A 10,553-nucleotide genomic window follows, 5' to 3' on the forward strand; every position below is an offset into this window, starting at 1 on the left:
GTGACATGCGCGGGAGTACCAGCGAGCAGCGCCACTACCCACAGGACGAGGCAGATGCACGACCGCGCTTCGAGCCTGAGCCGCCCGGTTCCCGTTCAGGCCGCTTCGCACGGTGCCAGTAAGCCTCCCTTCGCCGCAGCTCTGCGCTTGGCCGGGAGGGGCGCGGGGCCCGCATACCCGCCGGGGAGCCCGGTGGGGCTCTGGGAGGGCAGAAAGGGTTCTGCTAGATGCTGATGCAGAAGCAGTGACGTTCAGAGGCTGCGGGGGGGCAAGGGAAAGAAGGAAGGAGAGAAAGAAGCTCCCAGGACACCCTGCCCGCCTCCCTCCCGCTGCGCCTGAAAAACAGATCCATCTGCTCAGGCAAAAGTAAAGAAAACGGAAAGTTCGACATCTCGTCTTACACCCACCGCTGGGGGTGGGGAGGTTCGGCGGGAGTTGAGACATCTTCCTTGCAGTGCCGGGAAAACAGCACAGACTCTTCCATACCTCCCCCTTCCCCCGTCCCGCCCTGCCGGGAGACCCCCGGAACCAGGCACCCCACTGGAGGGAAGGCTAGGGCGACAGGGAAGGCCGCCCAATTTGTCAGCGTGTTTCCCACCCCCCCAACCCCCCCTTCAAAGGGAGCAATAAAGGTCTTTAAAAAAATAAACGCGATTGGGACTGACACCAAACCCGCGAGCTGTAACACGGTCTCCTCTTGCTCCCACCCCGGAAAAAACCCAGACCTCTCGCTTTCCGCTGACCCTCTTCCTTCGCGGCAGTGCAACAAATGGCAAGACCTAGGACCTCGGAGCTGAATAACAGGAAATATCGGCATCTGTCACCTCCCGGGGAGAGGTAAATGGATTAGCGAAAGCAACAAAGGGAAGAAAAGCCCTTTCAAACGTGCAATTGATTAACAAGTCCCCTCTAATCTGCAGCATCACTGTTTTTCCTTAAACACATCATTGGTCTCCTGCACTGAAGTGCAATTAAGTTAAAGCCAGGAAGAGCAGGAGCAGAAGGCGCTGCCTGCCCACCGAACTCCTCCGCTGCCCATCGAGGACAGCACAGGGAGGGCTACAAACCTGGCATGGAAATGTTGCCGTCTGTCATCTCCTCCCCCAGTCCCTGGGCAAAGCGCCCCAGGAAGAAGTTTGTGAGTAAGAGGGAGAAGGCAATTTTCCAGAGAATGGTTTCACGAAAGATCAAAGAGCTGAATCCAGCAGCTCCTACCTCCTCAGTGCATTTCACATCCCAAGGAAAACGAAACGTTACATATATTTTTTTTTCCCCTGCTCTGTAAGCAACATGCGTCTTAGGCGTGTGGGGAAAGGAAAAAAAAAAAAAAAGGTGGGGGGGGGGGGGAAAGAGCTCATGCCGCTTCTTGAGCGGGAACTGTAATTCTTACACCACCGCAGTTTTCCAACCTCAGGCTCCCTATGGTCTCTATAAATCACAGTGCTCGCCTCGGAGATGCCAGACAAACTGGCAACTGCTCAGCAGTCGCGCTGCCGCTGCCACGGCACAAGGTCAGATGTTAATAAGTTTATTCAGCCCTAAAAACAATCTCGGAGCTCGCTGAACCGAGCCCTAGTGTTTCCCGAGCCCAAAGGCTGACTTCAGTCCCCGGGGGCTGGCCAGGTACACGTAAGAAATGTGACTCTTTAAAGCTCAAAAACACACAAAAAGAGACCCCGACGAGCCTTCATCAGCTGCAAGCACGGTGGCTGCCCCCTCGCACACTCAATTTTAATCCCCCTCATCTTCCTCCTGGTTCCCGCTGAGATTCTGGCAACACTCGGTGGCGCAAATAACACATTATTAAAGCCACTCCGAGGGGAGAGCAAGGAGGGCAAGTGAAGGAGGAGGCTACTTGCTATCCACCCTCGACAACAACAACCCCCCGAACTTTTCCTTTGTTTTCTCTTTCATCCTCCCTCCCCCAGTCACCACCAACCAGCCCCCGTGCACTGAACTGGTCGAGAAGAGGCAGAAGAGCCCGTGCGGTGTCGAGGGGCCGTGATGCGCCCTACGGGGCACTCCTCGGCAGCCGCCACTGCTCTCGGCTCCTGCTAGCCCCCGCCCCATGGTCAAAGAACCGCGCAACATCAGGTTTCCATTTTCCCATGGAGAAGTTTTTTGTTGCTTCTTTTTAAAGAAAGGTGGTGATTAAAAAAATAAGAGAGAGAGGGAGAGAAAGAGAGAGAGAAAGAGAGAGAGAAAGAGAGAGAGAAAGAGAGAGAGAAAGAGAGAGAGAAAGAGAGAGAGAAAGAGAGAGAGAAAGAGAGAGAGAAAGAGAGAGAGAAAGAGAGAGAGAAAGAGAGAGAGAAAGAGAGAGAGAAAGAGAGAGAGAAAGAGAGAGAGAAAGAGAGAGAGAAAGAGAGAGAGAAAGAGAGAGAGAAAGAGAGAAAGAGAGAAAGAGAGAAAGAGAGAAAGAGAGAAAGAGAGAAAGAGAGAAAGAGAGAAAGAGAGAAAGAGAGAAAGAGAGAAAGAGAGAAAGAGAGAAAGAGAGAAAGAGAGAAAGAGAGAAAGAGAGAAAGAGAGAAAGAGAGAAAGAGAGAAAGAGAGAAAGAGAGAAAGAGAGAAAGAGAGAAAGAGAGAAAGAGAGAAAGAGAGAAAGAGAGAAAGAGAGAAAGAGAGAAAGAGAGAAAGAGAGAAAGAAAGAAAGAAAGAAAGAAAGAAAGAAAGAAAGAAAGAAAGAAAGAAAGAAAGAAAGAAAGAAAGAAAGAAAGAAAGAAAGAAAGAAAGAAAGAAAGAAAGAAAGAAAGAAAGAAAGAAAGAAAGAAAGAAAGAAAGAAAGAAAGAAAGAAAGAAAGAAAGAAAGAAAGAAAGAAAGAAAGAAAGAAAGAGAAAAAAGAAAGAACATCAGCGACCCATAGGCGATGCGAGAGGCTCCGCCGGTCCCGAACGGACTCTCGCAGTTCTCATAGTAAGAGGTGCAGCTTTCCCTGCTCCCTCTTGGCCCCATCTCCGGACACCCACTCCAGAATAGCATCAGCCCTCTCCTCACCAGTCGAGGGTCCCGCTCCTTACCTGCCGCGCGGACGCGGAGGAGTGAAGCGGCAGTCAGCAGGGCCAGGAGCCGGCCCACCGCCGCGGGGACCATGCTGCCCGGCCAGCCGACCCTTGAGGTAGCGGTGCCTGGGGTCGGAGCAGGGTCCGCTGCCCGGGGACTCGGAGCTGCCGCAAAGTTCTCCTCGACACCGCCGCCCCCTCCCTGCGCTCCCGCTAGCCGACCGGCCCCGACTGGGGGCACAGGAAGCCGTACTTCTGTCCCCTCCTCTGCCTCCTCCTCCCGCTCCTTCCCCAGCATCCCAACGTCACCCGGGATAAATCCGACACAGGGAAGGGGAGAGGCACCGAGGGGCGGACAGGAGAAGGATTGTCCCTGCGCTCCGGCCCCCCCTGCCGGGGGCAGCCCTCTCCTCGGGGGAGCTCACGCCCGCTTTTCCCTGCACAGAGAGGCGAAGGATCCTCGACTACCCCAAGAGTCGGCAGGGCTTGGGCTCCCTCTGAAGGACGAGTCCTGTCCCCGGGAGCCTTTAAGCCTTCTCAGAAACGCCCCAACGAAACAAAAATAAACGGGCTGGGGTACATCGGCCAAAACCGTCAGTGTCTCTCTGCTTTCCCTACTTCCTCCTCCCTGCACAATTGACGCCTTTATCAGATAATGATGGGGACAGTTACTTCTGCCCCTGAAACGTACGGAGTTGTCAAACCCGCAGCACGTACTCCAAGAGGCAAGGACCACCATGACTAGGATCTTCCTATACACGTTCTGCTCTCCTGTGTTAGGGAGTGAAAAGTAATTTTTACTTTCTGTCTTTTACAGGCAGAAAATTATCCTGCTTCTAGCAAAGCTTCTAAACAGTTCAGTTATCTGCTACCAGAGATAAAGGTATTCTGAACACAATTTAAATAAATTTTTTAAATCCCCTTTTGCTTGTTGTTTGTTTGTTGCTTTTTTTTTCAATTCAAAGATACTAAGTTGTTTAATTAAGAACTTCAAATAAGATGATGCATAACTGCGAACAGATAATCTGTTAAGTAGGTCCTAGAAACTCCAACAATGCTGTAATATCTGACTATTTGTCATTTAAAAAGTGTTATAGTTTAACAGCAAATTTAGTTAGATGGCTTTTCCCTGAATAGATTTATTGTTTATACTTAATTTCTAAAGATATGATAATTAGTAGTGCTGAATAGATGAAAATCTAAGTCCTTCCCCAAATCAAACTCTAAATTAACTGCTTCAGCAAATTTAGTTTTTCATTCTACTTCGCATTGCGAAGACAAATTATATAACCTTTTCTTTCTGTTTTTACACCCAGTTTCTTTCCTTTCAGGTCTCCAGTTCCATCTTGAAAATTCTTCTGGCACTTAAGGATGACAAAAGGAGGTCCTGCTCCCTCCTTGACAGGAATGTAGGACTAGCTGAATTCAGTCCCTTGCCATCACAACAACACATGGCATAATCCCTTTCATAAACATGAAACTTAATGTAAAAGTCACAAGGAGTTTTTTGGTTTTTTTTTTTTTTTTTTTTTTAAGTTTCACTGTTTAGATTAAAGGCTGCTCTAGACTTTATGTCTTTGATGTCTAGAAACCTACCCTTAATTTCCAACTGATCTCTATTCATAGCTCATTTATATTCCTTATCTCTTGCACTACTACTATGCTTTCACACAGCTTCTCGCTCTCCCTCTCTAGGGTGCAAAATTATCACAGTCACATCTCAGTCTTTAAGATTATTTTAGGTTTTTAAAAGCTTACATTTTTTTACTTCCTCTGAAATAATCAGTTCTATATTCCCCAATTGTTCTAATCCTTTCTCCTGCCATGCTGCCTTAGTCTCCACCCTCCCAGTAGATGTTGCAGTCTGACTTAATCTGTCTGACGATGAGAGGCTCAAGCTTGGCTAGTATTGGAGACTCTTTCTCTACCAGAACTCTTGTAATTTCCTTTCTGTGCTGAAAAGACTAACTGATACATCCTGGTGATTGCAGCACCTGTACAGTTACAGATATTCTATGACGTGTTAGAAACACATCCTTTCTTCCTTTATACTTTCCAGTGTGCACCTAACAGCAGAGAACTGCATCAGAATTCTGCATGTCTGGTCTCTTTTTGTATTTAAAAATTGTATTTTCTGCAAGAAATTCTGCTCCATCTTTTATCAAAAATGCCTCTTGGCTACACATCTACAAAATATTTTGGATTCACATTGATGTGTGCAAAGGCTTCTGTGAATACATTAATCTATATTAACTATCAGAAATCAATAGTGAGGAGCACCCCTCCATCTAATAGCCTGTACGTCAGAATTTATCATTTTCCTCTCTTCTGCCAGCTACTCAACCACCTAATAATCTGTCAGAGAATCTTCATAAGCTCCATCCTAGCCATAACTTCCCACATGGAGTTATAGCAAATATTCTGCTCAAATACAGGTACATGAGACCTCCTACACCCTTCATTTTGAAGATCACTGAAAGTAAGCTGTTGAGGTCGCCTGATGATATCTTTTCAGTGAGTAACATCTATGATGGCTTTTTTTTCCCTTCTAAACTCTATGCTAGAGCTTTGTAAATTTCTGAGGCCATCTAATAGGCATGTAGATATCTGGATGACTTTTTATATCTCTTCACAAATATCATCTGCAGAGCTGAACAGAACCTCGATCTCTGGGGAAATGGGCAAGATCGTGTAGCTGCATAAGGTGACACAGGAAGCATATAACAGCACATGAGCTGAAGATAACAGAAGTCTGTGTAAGTGTGCATTCCTTTCCAAAATGAAGCTGTTACCAGTGGCTGTAAGAAAACAGTGTGTTTGTTACTTCCCAGCTATGTGATAGTGCACCTCCTTCAGTAGATTACATGGGAGGGATGATTAAAGGGAAAAATAGCCCATGTAACTAGGCCTGTAATTGGATGTCTACCTTCTTTTCCCCATTTATATTTTATGACTCAATTATGGCAGTATCTGCTGTTTGGTTGTGATTATAAATACACTTCTTATTAGGTGATGGAACTAGTTTTCCAAAGCAGGGCAAAAGATTAACTCAGTGTAGAGAACTGTGCCCAAGAAACTAAAGCAGAGACGGTGCTGCGACTTCTGCAAGAAAGTTTAATTAGTAAAAACCTGTAGCAGTTACTGCCTAAGACCTTACAATCTCCAAGTCAATACTCCTTTGGAGCTTGTGATTGTTTAGATGAGTATCTTACCTTCCAAATGTAGTGACAGATAAAATTGCTCACATACATTAGTCAATATTTTGCATATCCTCCCAAGAAGCACTATTTTGCTTTCTTTTTTTTTCTCTGATACTCTTGAAACACCTCATAAAACAATTAGGATGTGAATTGAAGATAGAAATTTCAGTTGTGAATTATGTTTCCAACTTAGCAGGAGAAACTGGTTACATCATCAATGTTGAATGACTAAACTGAGTTAGCTATCGAAAATTTTAAGTCTCCTTTGTGGCCACAAATTATTTTGTCACTGATCACAAACAGTCATTTCATATTTCACATCTGCAGGGAGAGTCACTTGGTGAGATCTAGGTGAAGTCACTATGGGGTAAAAAGCACAGTAAAATTTCTTGTTCTGTACTGTAGAAAAATGTGTACAGCCAGCAAAGAAGGATGGACAACTGCACATCTCCCAAGTTGGTTCACTTTACTCATCTAAGCCATTAGTGTACTCATGTGTGCTCTGCAGCATATGGTCCCAAACTGTTTTGTCACTATTTGACAAAGAAAAAGCTGTGTGTGTATTTGTTTGCATGACCATATGGTACGTGCCTGACGGGAGCAATGGAGAGCAGCCACCAAAGCTGGAATTCAGCCTGGACTTGCTAGAAAGTCTCTGACAGAATTTGGATGGATTCCTATTGCTGTACATGTCTACTTTCATAATAAACACAACAAGAGTAACTTTAAAGAACAGACATGGTACAAACTTAAAGGTCTTTGTGTTTCTTTAATCATTCTAGCAGCTTCCATGAATTTTAGTTAGTGTCCCATCTTTACTAAAAAAACAAACTCATTCCATACCTGATCTTTTTATTCCTATCATTAATGTGGTGCAGGAAGCATTACTGCAAATATTACCTGTATGCTTCACATGTTTACTCAACAAATGGTCTGAACAAAAGTTATTGTCTTCAGATTGATGGCTTCTCAGTCCTCTCTGGAGGAGAAAGCTGCTTCTCTTTTTCTCTATCAATAAAACAATTAAATAATTACTTTGTTGATACTTGTAGTCAAATACCTTTATTTATTTTACTTATGTGAGACATTGTCTTGGCACTACAATGCTATGGCTTTGTAACAAAGCGTGAACAATTAAAACTGTAACTATTTAAATTCCAAAACGAGTTCTAGCTATGAAGCTGTAGCACCAGCACTCAGACATCTGACAGACTTCAAAGTAAAAAAAAAAAAAAAGAGAAAGTCTATGTGTTAAAGTTACTTGCTGAGTTCATGCAGAACTAGAGTTCTCAATACTAGGACACTAGATTAAGCACATCAGTTTACAAGGTAACACCAAAAATACAACAGTCCCTCAGGTATGCAGACACAGTGGATCTAGGCACCAGAAAATGGTACTTTGTGAAGGATAAAAATGCAGTTCAATTTCAAAATGCTTCAGATCTTTGGAAATAACCACAAGCTGGTATGTTGTTTTATTTTGAAAGGACATCATCTGGACATGAAGGTGTCAGACAGACACTGAACTGAACCAAGAGCTTAAAAGTCAGCACCTGCTGGGCACTGACTACAAAGGATGAGGAGGTGTGGATTTTTGGTTGGGCTTTTTTTGGGGTGTTTTTTGTTTAGTTGGTTTAGTTTAGACTGAGGTTTTAGTGTCCTGGGGTTGGTTTTTGTTTTGGGTTTTTTTGGGAGTGTGGACTGGATTTGGGATTTTTTGTTTGTTTGTTTGTTTTTGTTTGGTTTGGTTTTCTTTAAACCTAGCCTTAGGCTAGAGAACAGAAAGACTTCAACACTGGCACACAGGGGTTTATGGTCACAAACAGGACTCAGAAGTTGCATACTCTGTTCCCAAGGGCACTTAGTGGTACTCCAGATGGCAGACATCTCATTACAAGCTTGTCAAAAGTACAGCAAAGAATGCCTTTGATTTGAAGAGGAGGGAGGGGAAATGGATATACTTGAGAAAGAGGTAAAATCTGGGCAAAAACTAGAAGCAATCAGCACGAGCTATCATCTCTTAATACCACAAACGTGAAGGTTCCCTGCAATTTCTCTGCCATTGCAGGCACAAAGCAGACCCTAAATGGACAAGTTCAGTCTGCTGAAGCAGGCTAAACATATTGCTATTCTGCACTAGACATCAGTTGTGGTAAAATAAAATCCTTCTTCCCTCTTCTCTCTCCAAACATGGCATACACACAACAGATCAGGAGCAACTATGGGAAGAAATTTTAAGACAACATAGGTAGAACTAAAATCCACTTGATGCTGTTGTCTTCTGTGGTGTGGAGCAGCAGATGAGCACTGTTGGCTCTCAGTGTATGTTCCCCAGTGCTTTCCCTTTCTTTCAAAGCACTGAGAAAGCCCACCAGGCACATTTTTCCTCTTCTCTCACTCACAGTACAAACTTCAAGCCTGATGAAAATTCAGCATATTGATGAATATTAAAGTGTTTGTGACATAAGAAGATAATAACGTATGTATTTAATTGACAGACCATTGTGCTTAGAGAATGAGAACTGAGTGAATCAGGCTCAGAAGGAATAAAACTGTTTACCAGCACAAACCAAAAACTAGTCAGCAGTATAGAAACAGACTTTATGTTGAAGTACACTGAAGATGTGATTACTGTGGATTGCACTTTTGAAACATTTCTAAAACTGCATGAGCCCTTTCTTCTCCAGAAAGATTTGCAAAACTGATCATCTGAAAGAGAGAAAAAAACACTAGGCCTCCATCTCCTCCATGGATCATTGAGGTTCTTCTTTATTAAAAGCAGCATAGTGCTAGCTAGTAAAAATATATTAAAATAGATTTTTTTTTTTTTTGCTATATACAATTTCAAGGTTGCATTGTGTCTGAAAAAGCTGTCAGATGGTTTTGATCTTGCAGTATAATACTTGCATAGTACTTTTTCCTTCTTTGTTTCACCTTCTCTGTCTGTGTGCTGCTCCCATACTTTACAATAAACAGAAAACTGAGATACTCCTAATCACTAAAAGATGGTCTCTACCTCTTCTTATTGCCTTTACTGGAATCGTAACAATGTGAACAGTTATTGACTACACAACTACAAAAAGCAATCTGCACCATTTTTGCTCCTTTTCTAGAACTTATTTGTGGATTTTAAAACACCTAATTATTATTATTATATCTGTTATTCTTATAATTATAGTATACACATTCTTGCAGTGTATCAGTAACAACTTCATGATGCAAGCGGCAAAGGAATCAAAAAGGAGAGGTACACTGCTGGACCTTGTATTAACTAATAAGAAGGACTGGTTGAGCACATCAAGGTTGGAAACAGCCTTGGGGACAGTGATCATGACACGGTGGCGTTTAGCATGCTACAAGCTAGAAGCAGAGCAACAAGTAGAATTACAACCCTGGACTTCTGCAGAGCTAACTTTGTGCTCTTCAGGGACATGCTTGCAGAAATCCCATGGGCTAAGGCTCTGGAGGGTAAAGGAGCCCAAGAAAGTTGGCTAATCTTTAAAGACCACTTCCTCCAAGCCCAAGACAGGTGTGTGCCCCTGAGTAAAAACTCAGGTAGATGTGCTAGGAGACCTGCATGGCTGAGCAAGGCGCTCCTGAAGGAAATCTCAGGGAAGAAGGAACGTTACAGTTCATGGAAGAAGGGATTGGTCACTTGGGAGAACTAAAGAGAAGTTGTCAAGGCATGTAGGAAGCCCACAAAGCCCTCTTAGAACTGAAAGTGGCAGAGGAAGTAAAGGAGAACAAGAAAGGCTTCTTCAAATATATCATTAGGAAAAGGCAGAACAGGGAAGGTGTGAGGGGGCACTGATGAACGAGGAGGCAGCCTTGATAACTGAGGATGCAGGGAAGGCAGAGTTGTTGAGTGCCTTCTTTGCTTCGATCCTTACACCTAAGGCTGAACTATGTAGTATGTACTCCAGACCCTGGATGAAGGAGAGGAAGCCCAGAGGAGGGAATGCTCCCCACTGGTCAGTGCAGACTGGGTTAGGGATCAGTTACACAAATTGAACATTCACAAGTCCATGGGCCCTGATGAGATGCACCCAAGGGTGCTGAGAGAACCAACTGAGGTTATCACTCTGCTACTCTCCATCATTTTTGCCAAGTCGTGGCAGACAGGAGAGATGCCTGAGGACTGGAGGAGAGCCAATGGCACTGCAGTCTTCAAAAAGGGCAAGAAAGAGGTTCCAGGAAACTATAGACCAGCCAGCCTCACCTCCATCCCTGGAAAAATGATAGACCAGCCTCTTCACTTGCTCCATGTGATAGGACAAGGAGCAACAGATGTAAGTTGCAGCACAAGAGTTTTCACCTCAACCCAAGGGGGAACCCAGAGCACTGGAACAGGCTCCC

The sequence above is a fragment of the Pogoniulus pusillus genome, chromosome Z (assembly GCF_015220805.1).
Source record: "Pogoniulus pusillus isolate bPogPus1 chromosome Z, bPogPus1.pri, whole genome shotgun sequence".
Classification (NCBI taxonomy): domain Eukaryota; kingdom Metazoa; phylum Chordata; class Aves; order Piciformes; family Lybiidae; genus Pogoniulus; species Pogoniulus pusillus.